The 16166-nt window shown below is 41.4% G+C and overlaps 1 protein-coding gene across 14 annotated transcripts in view; it reads left to right on the plus strand.

Moving 5' to 3' along the window:
- The first annotated feature begins 4133 nt into the window (after positions 1–4133).
- ATP2B2 (ATPase plasma membrane Ca2+ transporting 2) overlaps positions 4134–16166 on the plus strand; it is a 419442-nt gene continuing 407409 nt past the window's right edge. For 6 of the 14 annotated variants that reach the window (XM_084531464.1, XM_084531465.1, XM_084531466.1 and 3 more), the window contains exon 1: positions 10962–11097. The gene's annotated coding sequence lies outside the window, so the exon portion shown is untranslated. Of the gene's footprint in view, positions 4267–10961; positions 11098–16166 lie in introns of those variants that run through there. The other 8 variants (XM_084531467.1, XM_084531468.1, XM_084531469.1 and 5 more) reach the window with 3 other exon arrangements.

Genomic DNA, 16166 nt, shown 5'->3' on the forward strand with positions numbered 1-16166 from the left:
ACTTGTAACCAAGACTCCGACTTCCCTGCTGACCATTAAAGGTATGATCCATAATGCTGTCTAGTTCATAGGAGACAAAGTCTCCCATTATAGAACGTAAGAGATCATTTCCAGCTAGAACTGTACCATTTTTTGCTTCTGAAACAAAAATCCTAGTTCCTGCCTTTCAAAAATAAAGCTGTACCAATTTTCGCTGAAAAACAGTTAAGTTGGACAACTGCTTCATATTATGGAGGTCAAGGAATGTTTTGTAGAAAAGTCTTTTACAGGATGTCCTGCCTGGACACTAGGGAGTGATCACAAACCCAGGGTATTATCCTGAGGAAGAAGAGACAGTTTCTGAGGCAGACAAATCTTGGTCTGTTATCGGTTGTCCAAAGACAGTTGAAAAGTAGTGCTTTGTGGTTTTGAGTTTTGTAGAAAGCCCAGGTACACCTGGAAGGACTGTCTGCTTTCAGTAAGATGTTCTGCTTAATCAGCAGGCTGTTGAATTTTGCATTAAATCCAGCTTTCAGATAGATTTCATCTCATGATAAAGTGGCTAATACAAAAGCCACAGAAAAGCTGTAGTGTTTTGTATTAATTCAGTGGCAAAAGTAGAGATGTGCTATCAAAGGTACGTCTGGGAGAATAAATCTTTGTACCTGGTGGTCAGGCATAGGTAACTTGAGAAAGAATTTACACTTTCGAAATCAGGAATTGCATAATAAAGTGATACCAAACCACAATGACTACAAACAAAAAGGCTGTACAGGTACAGATATAGATGTAATTGCGAGAGGTGAATTGCTACAGTGAAATGAAAATATTTAAAAATTTAATTAGTGAAGTTCTTATGACTTCAAGGTCAATAGGAAGTCAGCAAAGATTTGAGAGAAGATCTGTGGGTTCTGATATGTGTGTACCTGCCTGGAAGCCATTTACGGTTTTTGTGTAGGATAGTCTATCTTTCCCAGTAGAACAGTATCAAAATTCTGCAGCTCATCTATATTAACCATTTTGAGACACAACAGTGTAGCACACTTCATCCTCCTGTTCTTTGGATAAAGCTTGTTAGTAAAGGACACGTAGACCTGATACACTTCTAACAGCTGAGGCTGAAATGTAGTGCCAGAGTTGTCAGCACAGGAGAGCTGAATTAACAAAATGACTTTTTTTTTTTTTTTTTTTTTTACATTTCAAGTACAATATCAATCCTGCTGACCTTTAAACTTCTTAGAATTATCAAGCTAAATGTGAATTCTTTATCTCCTTAAAGTATTGTCTCTTTCAAAAATGGATAAACACAAGCAACTCTTACCACCGTCCTCTTTGCAGGGGTAGTGAGTTGGTGGAGCAGGATATGTCAGATGCTGAAGTGTTATGTTCTGCATTGCTAGACAACAACAGGAAATAAAGCACAGAATAAAACATTCTATTTTTGTTTTGCTTATGTATTACTGGAAATATGGGAGTTTGTTCTGCCCTTAGTGTATCTATTCACTTTCGTCTAATTTGCTTTCCCCTGTGGTTAAATAAGAGAATAAAGGCAAAACATGAAAATGAGATGTGACAAATGATGGAAAAGCAAAAGTCATCTGGAGGATGAAAGTGTTTTCGTGGGTTTCTGGGGCTCTCAGGCTTGCTTGCAAATCCTAAAAGTGAAAGGGGTGGAAGGGCAGAGTGCTCCTCTCGCTTTCACCTCTTTGTGTCTGTTCCCACTCTCACTTTCCCACCCCAAATATATGCTGAACTGTAAACTCAGCATTGCTGCCATGCTGTACAATTCACTTTGACAAAAATTGGTTCATGGAAACATTTACATAGTCTTTTTTCTTTCCTATGGAAAACATGATTTATTGAAGGTTGTAGCTTGGTGATGTAGCATCTGAAAATGAGCACCACTTTTCCACAAAAAAGGAGGGTTTACTTGTCTTTACCCACTTTAAAGTTGAGTCACTTCCTATAAATATCCTGAACATAATGAGGATTTAGGCATGAAACAGTCTGTACTAGCATTTTAAGAACCAATTTTGTATTTTTCGTACACTTGAAATACATGCCAGGCTAATCTTAGAATGCCTTTTAAAGCTTAGCAAGGTCAAATAAGTGCTTTGTGCAATCACACACGTAAGTTGTATTTAACTTTTCATTAACTTTTCAATGTGCTAAAAAATATGCATAATTCATTTCCCTGCTGTTTTTCACTGTAACCATATGATAAATGGTGAGGGGGAAAAAGATGAGAGATTGGTGAAGCTTTTGCATGTATGCTACCACTGAGAAACCACTACAACTGCCAACTTAAAGAGTATGTCGCTGTCTAGGTTCATTTTTATTCAGATTCCAGTAAGTTATATAATTAAAAGAATATTAATCTGTACTAAGTACAACTACTTGAACACCCCCTTATAATTGCAGAACTTTGCAATAATTACTGCTTTAGAATAGACTTTCTGATGAATACACGCCATTGCACTTCATTAGAAGTAAGTAACATGCATACACAGTCTGTTTAAAGTTTTAAGGAATGGCTGAAGATTTGCTTGTACCTTTTTTCTGTGCCATGAAAGACAGATGTTCCTTTATGGACTTACCGATGTCCTGTGTAATAAAACAACCTTTCTTCAAATGCATATTCTTATCTAGGCTTGCTTTCCTTGCTCTTACATAACTGAACACACACTCAAGACTGCTCTCTGTACTTATTTGCAGCCTGCAGGATGGTCACAGTATCTGGGAGGATACTGCTTTCTGCAGCAAGAGTTGATTCACTGCCTTAACTCAACCTTTTACGTTTGCCTCAGGGCAGAAACTTCCGGATTTTCCTTATTGAAGCTCACATAAGATTGAATCAAATATGTATTTGAACTATGAACATTGGTATGCCCAAGAAATAAACCAGAGATGGTAGAAAACACAGAGGAAACAGCAGTAACTTCGTTTATGAGACCTAGCCCTGCCTGCCTCAATCTGCTCTGAAGTGGACAGTCCATCTTCGGTGCCTCCATTCCAGGCATATGCCTCGTTCCTCTCCACCAACACAGACGGTAAGGAAACAGCTTGGAATAACCAGAAGTACTGTGCTGGGAAAGAAAGTCTTGGTACTGTTCATTCCTGGAGAAAACAAGCCATCACATTGCAAATGGGGACTTCTCAGAGACTCGGGGGCTTTTTAGCCTCACCAGTCATCCCAGCATTGTTTGACCAAGCCATCCTGGGGGGACAGGCAGAGCGCCCACCACAATCTGTTCAAACACCATTGTAGCTTTTTTTTTCTGACATAGCCCAATTCATCCCTGCTGCTGAGATCCAAGCTTTCTAGGCATAATTCGGACAGATAGCCATGTGTAGTAACCTTTTTAGTTGCCACACTCAGGAAATACAGCACATTAGGCTTTTTTCCTCTGCTATTCAGTCAGAAAATTCTGTTTATTTTGGTAAGATATATACATTGCAATATAATACATAAAAGTAATATTTACCTCATTTAGATATTGTTTGTGAATGAGGATAGAATATGCATCAGCCCAGAAGCAATAGCAGCCTAGCAGCAAAATATCATTTACAAACATAAATCATTCAAATTCCATCTTAAGAGGATAATATTTGACTTCCCCCAATTACTTGCTTGTGGTAGGATGGTAGGATATCACATACTTATAAGAAAAAGCATAAACCACTCTAAGAGGTCATTAAAGCTTACTTATTTATTTATTTTTGTGGGGTTGGGTGGGGATATTTTTGAGCGATAGATTGGCATTTGGCATTGTATGTCAAACACTATTCCTGATAGTGTTCTCATTCAATTATCACCAGAAAACACTAGCAATAACACAGTATTTCCAACACCAGTAAATCTGGGTAAACTGAGGTTGCTCAAGAAAAGCATTTGAAAATAAAATCCATCCTTATATTGACCCATCCAAGATGATTAGTTAAAAGCCATATTGGAAGTCAGATTGAGAGATAGGGTTTGGCCACTCCTTGTCAACAAATTGTTGCTGATAAAGACCAGGTTTAAAACGTTGTATGACAGCTTTGATGGGAATTCAACAAGTCTGACTCTTTAATCAAGGCTGTGGTGTGGAGGCTAATTTCATTCATCTGTGTGGGATACAGAATAGTTGAGGCTGGCTGGTACCTCCAACTTCTCTGCTCAAAGCACATTCAGCTGGTTGCCCAGGACTGTGTCTAGCTAGGTTCTGAGTATCTCTAAGGATGGAGCCTCCACAACCTCTCTGTGCAGTCTGTGCAAGTGTTTGATCATCCTCAAAGATAGATAAGGTATGGTTTAAAAAATAATAATAATTTTTAATGTTTCCATGGAATTTCCTTTATTTCCGTTTGTGCCCATTGCCTCTTGTCCTGTTGCTGGGCACCACGGAGAAGAGCCTGGATCCATCTTTGTTTCTTCCCACTGGGCATTGAGTCTCATTTATAAAATCCCCCTGAGCCTTCTCTTCCCCAAGCTGAACAGACCCAGTGCTCTTCACCTCTCCTCACAGGATGGATGTTCCAGTTCCTTAATTGTCCCCGTGGCCCTTTGCCGAACACTCCTGTAAGTCCCGGCCACTCTTGTACTGGGAGGCCATGAGCACTGGACCCTGTGCTCTGGGAGCGTCTCACCACTTCTGAGTGGGGGATGGATCATCTCCCTTCACCTGCTGGTAGTGCTCTGCCTAATGTGGCCCAGGAGGCTCTCTGTCTTTCTCGCCATAATGCCACTCAGACTTTATTAATACAGAACCTTTCTGGATATCTTTTCTCTTTAATCTGGGATAGTCAGCCAACACTACAAATGATGCAAATAAAATCAGAATTTATTGTCTGAGAATAATTAAAAGTAGTTTTAAACCAAGAGTAATTTTTTCCTAGAAGTTCCAAATCAATACAGAGTGATATGTTGCTGAAATGCTACTAGAAAACAAAAAGCCGAATGAAGAATGAGAAAAAAGGCATGCCCTTTTTCCATCCATAATGTATTCCATGTCTGCATTTTTCCTTTCATCTGCTTGCACTCATAGCTAGAATATATGCCCAAGATCATCAGATAGTTATATGGACCTAATTAGAAGACAGTACAAGAGATTAATCCTATTAAGGTGACTAATGGAGGTGTGTAGTCACCTTAAACTCCTCTCCAGATAATGGGAAGATGCAAATAGTGATACTGAAGAGGTCTTAGGAGGCCCGAATAGCCATCTGGATGCACTTATTTCTCTTTTGATTTTCTGTATGCGTATATGTGTATACACACTGGAGTCCAGGAGGAACGCTCCAAAGCTCAGCATTATGCCTAAGCATAGTGAATATAAGCCTGCGTAATCATGATGAAATATTAAACATGCAGGTTAGACCCTGGTAAGAACTAACCCTTTTAGGAATTAAAACCTGGGGGTGAGATCACACGAATGTTATGGCTGTGCATGCTAAGAATATGAACTATCTTGCTGCTGCCATTTCCATATGCAGTTAACCACGGGACTACTGAGACAGCCCATCATATCAGGCATGCAGATAACTCTGGGATTAATTTGCAAGCAGGCTGGGAGGTACCCGAGTCTGTCCATGTCTGACAGGAATGCTTACGTTCTTCTCACCTCAGAGCTCATTTGTAGTAATTGTTAAGAGATTCACAGTTACTATTTATAGAGAGCTTTGGAGACATAAGTACTATATTCATTAGCAGAAGTACTGGCCAGAAACTGGAAAAGTGAAAAAGCAGACTTCGTGTAGATAAATTGCTGAGAGGTCTAACAGCATTGTTAACTTCCTTTTGCAGTGACATGGGCTCTCCTGAGTCGATCCAAGGGCTTCCTGATAGTATTTTTCTGGCGTCTATGTCTTAAAGCAACCACTTGCTTAAAATATATGTATGTAGATTTGCCTTGCCCTTGTGCTGTTTTTCATTAAGAGTTTAAATACAAAAGGTAAGGGGCTTCCAACAAAATGGTATGTATGTAACTGACATTCTTCAGTCTTTAGAAGATATTCTAAGATGTTATTATTCTCAAAGCAAATGAATCATTCTTACCCAAACATCAGCAAGCTAAACATGGTATTTATACAATGACCATTGGGACCATTTGTAGATTCTATGTTTGCTTTTCTAAATCCATCTTTATTTGCAACAAGAATTCTGTTATTGATAAATATTTTCTTTTAGGGATTTTGTGTAATATTTATCCTGGAAATTTCCACTGAAACCACAGAGGACAACTCGTATTTAAATCAATGATTCTATTTCCCCTTGGGAAGCTGCTGTAGAAAGTGAGGACTGACTTTTAATTTATGGGAATGTTGAGACAAGTTTGCCAGTAGCCAGCTTGTTTTCCAGCACTGACCTTTAGATGTTGCTTTATGTCTTCACTGATTTTTTTGAATTTTACTCCTGCTTCTTTACCCACATCCCATGTCTAACGATTTAATTATCCTTCCTATTCAAAATCTTTGCTGCTAGTGCTAACGATTATGCAAACCATTGCCTACTTCACCCTATCAATATTTTTCTTGGAACACAACGTCAAGGTAGAAAATAGTTTCAAATTACTTAGTTTCAGAAATAAGGTAGAAAATTTAAAAGAAAAGAGCTGTGATAAAGGAGATGGGCATTTTAACTAGTTAAAACTAGCTAAAACTTATCTTTGTCCTGAACTGTAAAATTACTGTTGCTGTAATTTAACATTCAAATCTGAGAAAAGTCAGATTATACATCTGGCAAACTCACTTGTGGTCCTTTCAGAAAAGATATAATCATTGTATTATGTTCTCTCCATTGGCCATATTCTTCCAACTCTTTGTTGCTGTTGTGATTTTTATTATTTTTTTTCCTTTCTTGTGGGCTTGCCTGTTTGTTTATAACAGAGATGATATATACACTACCACCAGGTTATCAAGGTCATAGAAATCTATATTTTTTTTTCTGACTAAGTGCTTTTGGGTGCAAAATTATCAACATTTTATCAGGTTTAACAAATTACTTAGTTACAGAATACCTTTTGCCAGGGAAGCATCAGATTTATTTTCTAGAGTCACAAATGTTAACAGGGTCAGCAAACAGGAGCTTCATTCAGACCCTGTGTCTGTCCTATGCAGTTGCTACTCAATTCACATGGAGGTTAAAATCCCCTTATGTTTAGCACAGCTGAAGCAAGGACATTTCATGTAGGTATACATATAATATGCATTTTGCACTAGATTCCAGCTCTTTTTGCTTTGATGCTGAATTAGAACTGTGAAATAATAGCTGCAGAATAACCCAATACATCTAACAATCCTCTGGTAATAACTTTTTTTTTTTTTTTTTTCCAAACAATGTGATGATCAGAATTTTGTTATCTTCTAGTCTTTTCCCGCAGTGTCTGACATTCAGATGTTAAATGCGAAAAGCAACTTCATGCAGAACTGTGACAGGCTGACTGCTATACAACTTCATGGCAATGCCAGAGAATGTGTTACTGCCAGAAAACGTGTTACTGTCATAGCCTTTGTCTGTCATTACTCTGGCTCTTAAGAACAATAGAGATGCAGGACTGGTTGTTTTCTGAGTGGGAGACTGTGATGTGAGGGTGTGAAATTACCGCAGGAGATCACACTGGTGATTCACGGGGATATGCTTTCTACTGTATCAGATACTGGACTTATGCCATAGCTTGGTGGCATATGATACCATGAGAGTTTTTTCTTAAGAGCAACTAAGACCGCATCTGAATGTTCTTGTAATCAAACGTCTAACTCTGTTATGAGAGTAGCACTTCAAGGCTGTAAGTCAAATACTGGTCCTGCAAATATCCTTCTGAGTCCTCATATTTCAAAAAGCCCTGTATTGTTGTGTAATGACTCCTCATAAAACATTTTTGCCTGCTTTGTGAAGAATGATGACAGGTTTTACGATCGTACTTTGCTCTCTTAATGTATGTACTACTACATTTTTGGCAGATCAAGTATTCTTCACTTCCATTCTTAGCATTGCCATTTGGCACCAGCAACACTTCAAAGGTAAACTCTCTAAGTGTATACGGATTCCTTGGAGTGGAAGGTGTTATGGATATATGATATGAAAACATTATTGTGATGCTTTATATACATTATTTTTAGAAAATTTCATCATTGTTATGCTTTATATACATACATTATTTTTAGAAATTTCATAAAGTACACTGAAATAAAAGAATAGCTATTTCATTCTTATATAATTACAGCCAAACTATAAGCTATTGAATTGGCATCCATTATCCCCTCCTTTCTGAAATGTCCTTGAAATTCCTCCTCTGTTTTGGTAGTGTGGCGATTAAGCTGTAGGTTGTGAAAATAACATGAAGCTGAAACCTGAGAAGAACTGTCTGACAAGTATAATTCATTATTAGATCATTCAGACTTAAGCCGTGCATAGTGCCAACGAGTTTGGTGATTGCAGGTAAAGGTGCACCTTCACATTTTTTAAACCAAGTAGATAACCTCCACTACGCATATGTTCCCCGATTAAAAAGGAAAATGAGGAAGAATTTAAAGGAATACCTAAACCTGAGAGAATGTGTAATTTAAGGAATTTAGGGAAAACCACGATGGGAATTGTCTGAAGTGTTGAATTATAGGAGATTAGTTGAAGCTGTTAACTGCATGCTTTATCTTGTAGTTTTACTAAAATCTCTATGTAATAGGTTAAGTTCCTAGAAATACTATAGTACAAGAAAAAGATCTCCAAAGGAAAAGAGAGACCCTAAAAAATGCCATGTATTCTCTATAAAAATGAGCATAGGGTAGCTTCTAAAGCTGTCAGAAATTATATATAACATACATATGTTTTCATAGGAAAAGATTTTCATAGGCAAAAGATAATAAAACAAAAAATGTTTCTCTGTCTTTTGTTTTTTATTACAAATGATAAAGAGCCATGCAATTTTGCTATTTCACCATCACTTAAAAATCAGTCATAGGGGCTGAATATCTTAAGATATTGTTTGTTCTGCTCTGTGGTTATTAGTCCCAGCTGCAGTAGCTGACCAGCTGTGGATGTTCTGATGAGACAAGTCATACGCTCAGAGGCTGACCTGAATAATATTCGAACCCAGAACTCTGCTCTGTGGTCCTTTATGTTTAACAGTGTAAGGTTGTGTGGGGAATTTTACATTTCTGTGAAAATAGTCTGTAGGACATGATGGTTTTATGCAGTGCAGAATTATTAGTCAAATGTATTTGCCTGCACTGAGTAAGAATGCACACCGAACGCTTTCAAACGGTACTCCAATCATCTGCTTTAAATGATTAATAAGCACAAGCAGAAAATAGCTCCAGATTTACCTAATGTTTGCACGATTATTTTTGTAAACACTTCATTCAGGCCTTCTCAGCCACCTTTCCAAGCATTGTCAAAACAGAAATGTTGCTATTTTTGGTTAGGTTTTCTCAGTTTGTTTGATCTTCACGATGACACTGAGTGATGTATCAGGGAAAGCACCAGAAATGTTGATGTGCAGCTGACAGTAAGCATGTGGTTTAAGATCAAATGAGAGAACTAATCTAGATATTCACAGAATACTTACAGGTTTCTGAAGTTTTCCAAAGGTAATGACTGAACTTTATGAGAACTACAAGTTTGTGTTTTATTAATTTGCGTGAAATTACTACAAAGATATGGTTACAGCTTCTCCTAGTATCAAATAAGCTAGAAGTAGTTTGAAAAGATGTGGAGGGACTTGTACTTTTGTTCTATTGGCTGTCCTACTTTTTCCTAAGTCCTTGCTGAGATAAGGTTAAGACTGGAATTTAAATGGCGTTGAGGAAGAAGCCAAGATAAGAATCAGAATATAATTAACATCGTATCGTCTCTCAAACAACCAAGGCTGGCCAGCACTGCTATTTACCAGTAAAAAGAGGTGGAAGAGTTCTACTTTTCCACATAAAATGCTAGTGTTGTCTGCGGTAGCAGTCTGTAGGTGTTATGCAATGGGTATGAATCTTTTACACCAAACAGAAGTCCACAGCACCAACCAAGCATTTTTTTTTTTTTTTTTTGGTCTCCTCTTCCAAATTCTCTCTATTTCAGTTCAGCTTTGGAGATGGTTGGTGGGTAGTTTTAACTCTTGTGGTGGCAAGACTCTTTGACATAGCAGAATTTTTAGGAAATCTAACCTGAGTCTATGTATAAAATCAGGAAGGTTTGGTTAAATAACCCACTTTAATCGCTCTAGAAATGTTTCAAAGATGCCATTCTGCAATGCTGTGAAGAAAAGAAGCATCTTAAATCCACATTTTTTTTTTTCCTTGGGAGGGGACTAATTTCCTCATACTGGAGTGCTAGTTCCTCAGTTTACTTCATGTAGGCAATCTGTATGTCAAGCCACCTTCATGAAGTGGGAATGAACCTAGGCATCTTTGACAGGTGCTGTGCCCCAGGGCCAGAACCCCCTTCTCTCGGTCAGGGTGAGGCCCTCTCGCGTCTTGTGGAGGATTCTGACAGAAATCTGTGAGTGCTGAGGGAACAGAAGACACGAGGTGGGGACCTTTTGCTGTTGACAGATACGATTCAAGCCCCTCTCGCTGAGCTCAGAGCCACCCTCACCGGTCCCCTGACATTTTGGGAGCCCCCGGGGCTGCGAGAGGCGAACGTCAGCACCGTGACGAGCGGTGAAGGCTGAGGGACCCCCGCATCCCCCAGGGCTCCCCTCCCTCCGCGGGGCTGCGGGGCCTGAGGGGCGCCCACCCGGGAGCCCGGGGCCGAGCCCGCTGAGCGGGGGGCGCCGCTGCGCGCCCCCTGCAGCCGCGGCGGAGCCGGGCGCGGCGCCGGCCTCTCCCCGCTGAGGGGAGCCCCAGCCCTGCCGGGGGAGGCTCCGCTCCGCTCCGCTGGGGCCGGCACCTCGGCGGGGAGGGGAGAGGCGCTGCCCGCCCCCCCCCCCCCCACCCTTGGGGCTTCCCCGCTCGCCGCGGCCCCGCTAAGTCTGACGGAGCGCCGCCGCCGCCGCCCACCGCAGCGCAGCGGCCCGGCGCAGGAGGGAGGCGCCGTGCGCGGCCCCACTCCCCGGGCGCCGCCGCCGCTGCTGAGGGGACAGCGGCCGCCTCCGCGCTCCCGGCGGCTCCGCTCGGCTCGGCTCGGCTCGGCTCCGCTCGCCGGCTCAGGTAGGAGCAGGAGCCCGGCGCGGCCCGGATCTACCGGTGCTGCTTGGGGGCTGCGGGGAGCGGCGACCCCCGGGGGGGGCAGCCCCGCGCTGAGGTGACCTTGAGCGGCGGGATGCGGCCGAGGGATGTTCCCTCGGGGCGCTGGATGCGGGCGGCTTCTGCCCGGGGTCGCCCCGCGGGGCAGAGGCGCTGACCGCTCGCACAGCCCTCGGGGCTCCGCTGCGAGAGGCGGCGGGGACGGGCGGGCAGAGGTGGCCGCGCTGCCCCCGGGCTCGGGGCGAGCGAAGGGCTGAAGGGAGCCCTCCCCGTCCCGCACCCGGCGGGGGGCAGCTCCCCGAGCCGGGGGAAGGAGCCGGGAGGAGGCTTCTGCTCCCCCGCTGCGGGGAGCCGAGGGAAGGAGCAGCCGCTTCCAGGGGCGGGGATCTCGCCCCGCTCCCGCACCGCCGAGCTGCGGGGCCGGGCTGGGTCCCCGCTCCCACGGCTGCTCGCGGAGCCTCGCAGCGCTCCGGCGGAGCAGCGCCGAGCCGAAGGAGCCGAGCCCTCCCCCGACCTCTGCCCGCTCCTGTACCCCATTGAACTGTCAAAAAGTTGACTGCTGCTTCTGTGTTTCTAGCCGATCATTTTCACTGTTTCTTTTTCTTTTTTTTTTTTTCTTTTTCTTTTTTTTCCCTACCTTATTGTGCTGTTTTATCACGTTACACCATCACAACCTAATTCTGTGCTAACGCTTTCTTTATTTCCTTTTCATCTGCCACGTATTTTGTTGTCAAGTGACATTTGAGGAGCACCGATACCAAGAGAAGGTGATGTGAAGACAGGGCAGCTAAAAGCAAAGGCATAGAGTAGGGCTCCACTGCTGCTGAAATAAACTACAATGTAAGTTTATAAACAGCGTGAAAGTTGACAGGGCTGTAACTCAACCCCCACGCAGTGAAAAGGGACCTTTTCCAGGCTACAGATACCTTGCTGGCAGATACTGCCAGCCCTGGATGCGTGGGGAGGTCTTTGAAGATGAGTGGGACCGCGTACGGTCAGGTTTGCAAGCAGCTCTTTGTTTCTGATCCTGTCCACTCACCTTCACGTAACGCGCTTTAATGTGGCCACTGAAGTGGAATCCAACATTTTCAGGATGTTTATGTGAAGGAGTGGTGGCTTGTGTACGTCTGTGCGTCTTGCTATTAAACTAGCTCAGTATTCTTGAAAATGACTTTATGATCTAATGTTGACCTCCATTTTGACGGTGAGCATTGCTGGAAGTTCTTCCCAACACAAAAGAATTTGTATCAACTGCTTAGTTCAGCGTCAAGATTAACACTTCAACATTGAATTAAATGAATATTTTAATTTCACAATGCAAAGTATTACTTTACCTTTAATTTGCGCTTGATATCATTACCAGTGTTGTGTTTTGTTCACATGCTATAAACTCAGTACCACAACCTCTTAATTTTCCAAGTGATATTGGATCCAAATTTCTGGCATGTTTCCCTAACCAAACCATATCTTATAACCATTCAATTGCCTGTTTGCTGATTATCTGAAGAACATTTTCTTTGTTTTTTGACAAGTTCTATAGGGAGATGGCAGTTAATAAAATTGCGCGTTGTTTGTGGTGCTGTCACCTCGATGGGATTCAGTTTGGAGGAAAGCAGTGGGGAGAGCAAACGGACCGTGGGAATACCCAGTGGTTTGATTTTCCTCAACGAAGCCTCCTGGTGTCCCTTGATGCCCTGGGGTGCCCCACCTGGCTTTTCACCCCCACTTCAGAGGGGTGGGAGTTTCTGCTACATCCCATGTCACCTATCAGACACAATGTGGCACCGCGGGCAGCATTAGTTACCTGCTTGTAGGTAGCTGAGTCAGACCTGGTGCATCTCTTTGGTTCCACATCCTTTGTTAGCTAAGAATAAAGCACTGGAGATCAACTACCACAGCAACTTTGGTGATGGGACTAGAAAGTGGGAGTATTTGCCTGAAGACAGCTAATCCTCTAGGTGTTAGCTTAGAGTTTATCTATATTAACAACAGCTGCATTTTGTGGTTACTTGTTCATAACTTAAAATAGTTTAAAATCTAGAAAGTGAGCTTAAAGTTGCTTGTACTCAAAAATTCCCCATAACACGCACTGCGACTTCAGAATAGGTGCAGGATGATGAATGTAGTTGTGGAAAAATGTCTGCAAAAAGATTCTTGGTGATAGTCTGATGGAAGATGATAGCAAGAGAGAATCTGGAATGGGAAGAAAGTTCACATCTAAACAAAGCTGTGTGGCTGCTGAAATCTTTTAAAATAAACATCTGAATGAAGTTCAAAGTTCTGATAAAGCTTACCATCGGAATGTGTGTCAGATAAACTTAAGAATTCTGCTTCAAAACAAAGCTAAGTATATAAAACAACAACAACAAAGATTAGTATAAATGCAAACTATTTCTTTTGTGAATATACGTGACAAGTGCAAAAGGTAAAATAGTTTTGACTGTCTGAAAAGGAAAATCTAAAATCTTTGAGAAAGGAAAATTGAACATGGATAAACAATATTTACATGTAGCAGGATAACAGACATGACAGTAATGCATGGAAGAGTGGCAGAGATACACGCTGGTCTTTATATTTGTTCTACAAAATTATTAGTTAGATCAAATTTTTTTTTGAAGCTTACTCTGAATAAGGTTTCCTCTTCCATAAACAGAGTTATTTAGCACTGAAATATTTCAGACTTCTATTTTATAGGTGTAGCCAACTCTTTTATACTTAGTGCTTCAAATATATCACAATGTAATCTATATTATATAATAATGATCTGTATTCTAACTGATATGTTAACTGGCATTTTTCTGGGTCTTTGGTGTAAAAGGGTAAAAGGTCTCATCTTCACGGATTCTGCACCTTACATTCCGAATTCTTGAATATTTTGCAGCATATAAATAAAAGAGCTGCTGTGCTGCAGGGACGCCCTCCACACACTGGAATGTAAACTAAAAAGGCTTTAAATGTTTCTTAGAAGCAGAAGTTGTTACATATTTAACACATACAATAGCAAGTGTATTTTGGAGGGTTCATTGCATACCTTGAGTCCTGCAGAAAAATAACAGCAATTCTGAAGGAGCCTGAGTTTCTTCAGTCCAGATGCTCAGGTCAGCACCCTCGCAGCCTCAGTCGCTGTTCTCTTGTGCAGACTTCTTTATCTGCACGCAGCTATTTCTCTCCTTTGGTCTTAAGGACTGGCTTTGCTGGCAGCTCTTACAGGCTTCCCATGGCTCCTGTTTCTGGGCCACGCACCCCCAAACTGCTCAGCTCCCCGACGCTGTCACATTGAGCGCCGAGTGCATGTGAAGGCCACATTGTGGTGTGGTTCTGAGCGTGAGAAAGCAACAACAGTGATATCGTGTGCTAGGTAGTACAGCGTCAATACAAGGGTCTTTGTTTCCACAGTGAATTTCTTCATTGTGTGGTGGAATGCCTTTAAAAGTAACAGCGCTGGGGTTTTCGGAACCCCAACGGGTTTTTTTCACTGATGCTTCCTGTGAGGGAGGTGCCCTGTCCTGCCTGCATGGAGCACTCTGTGTGTGCAGTGTATGTGTATATGGAAACCATCAAATAGGTTTGCAAATTCATCAGGGAGGGATTAGTCTTAATCATTGAAGCTGGGGCAGGGTTCAGAGCTGTGAGACTGAAGTGAGTTTGCCTCTCCCACCTGCCAAGCTTGGCCTCGGATGTACAGCTCATGCTCTGAGCAATTTTTTACGGCATGAAGCCCACAAGACTGCAGCTCTCTATATACAGTATTTACATTTCTAAGCTTAATAAATCATAAATTTTGTAGTGTTTGTGGAATTACCTATAGTCTAACTTACCTGTTAACACACCACAACATTTTTCATTCAGCTGCACCAGGGGTATGTCTAACGTAGAATCAGCCAGCAGGGCTGAAGAGTGTTTAAAGATACCACAATTGCTGCTGTCCACTCCATGTTACATGCACGCTTTAGGATTCGGGAGTTTTCTGATGAGTGTTGAGGCTTTCTTTTGGTGGTTAATAGTGGAAATAGCACTAGATTATTCCTTTTGATATCTCCCTGCAAGCAGGAGACGCTTTTCAAGCCTCTGCATTGCTGTACTGTGTGGAAGTCAGTGTCACCTTGAATATAGATTTGCTGAACATATATATTGTGTCCTGCTTATTGAATAGCCGTTCTTCATCAGTGGAAGCTATTCCTGCTAACGGCAAATCTGCCATCGTGGGAGATGTGATTGCATTCAGAATGTACAGAAGGGGCCCCTATATTACACTATTCAGTGTTTCAGTTTCTATATTGCAAGTTTTGTCTTGATGTTTTAAACCTTTCAGTAATACCGATATTTTTGAAACAGGCTAATGATGTAAGAAGCTTGAAATAATATGCAGCTTGTGTGGGGGTTTTGTAACCAAAACTGAAATTCCCAACGGGTTGATGGGTTCCTGGAAAGCATTTGCATAGGTGTCTTAAAATGTTTTTAGGTGGGATAATGAAAATCATAGATAATCAAGAGAAAAAGAAAAAGGCCTTTGCTAATGTCAGATTACTTAGCAATTTTGTTGGTAGCAATTGCTGAAGCTTAAGGTAAATTCACCTTATTCCCCAGAACACTGAAGATTTTTGTTCTTTGTCACCTGAGGAAATTGTTCTGTGCATTTTTAGGTGGTGCTGGACTACAGTTTCTATAAAAGCAAAATGCTACCCTTGAGAATAAAGTTACACTAGAAAACTAATTAATGGCAATATTAGGTATATATGCGACTGTTTTGCTACATTAAAGTTGTAGTCTGAATTTAAAATGCATTTTTAATGCATTATTTTATCTACAAAATCTACAAATCATTCACAAACATTTTCTTAGCACATAGAATATTTTATTAGCTTTAACTCATTTTTTGTGTTTTAAAAGTAGAAGACTGGCATGAATTTTGGCCTACGTATGGTAGAAGGTAATTACATAAAGAAAAAATGGTAAAAAGAAATAAATAATATATATATATGGAAAAGATCCATGCCGTGTTATTGGATTCTTCTTAATGATAGTAATCACTG

This window comes from Aythya ferina, assembly GCF_964211825.1.
Source record: "Aythya ferina genome assembly, chromosome: 10".
Lineage (NCBI taxonomy): Eukaryota > Metazoa > Chordata > Aves > Anseriformes > Anatidae > Aythya > Aythya ferina.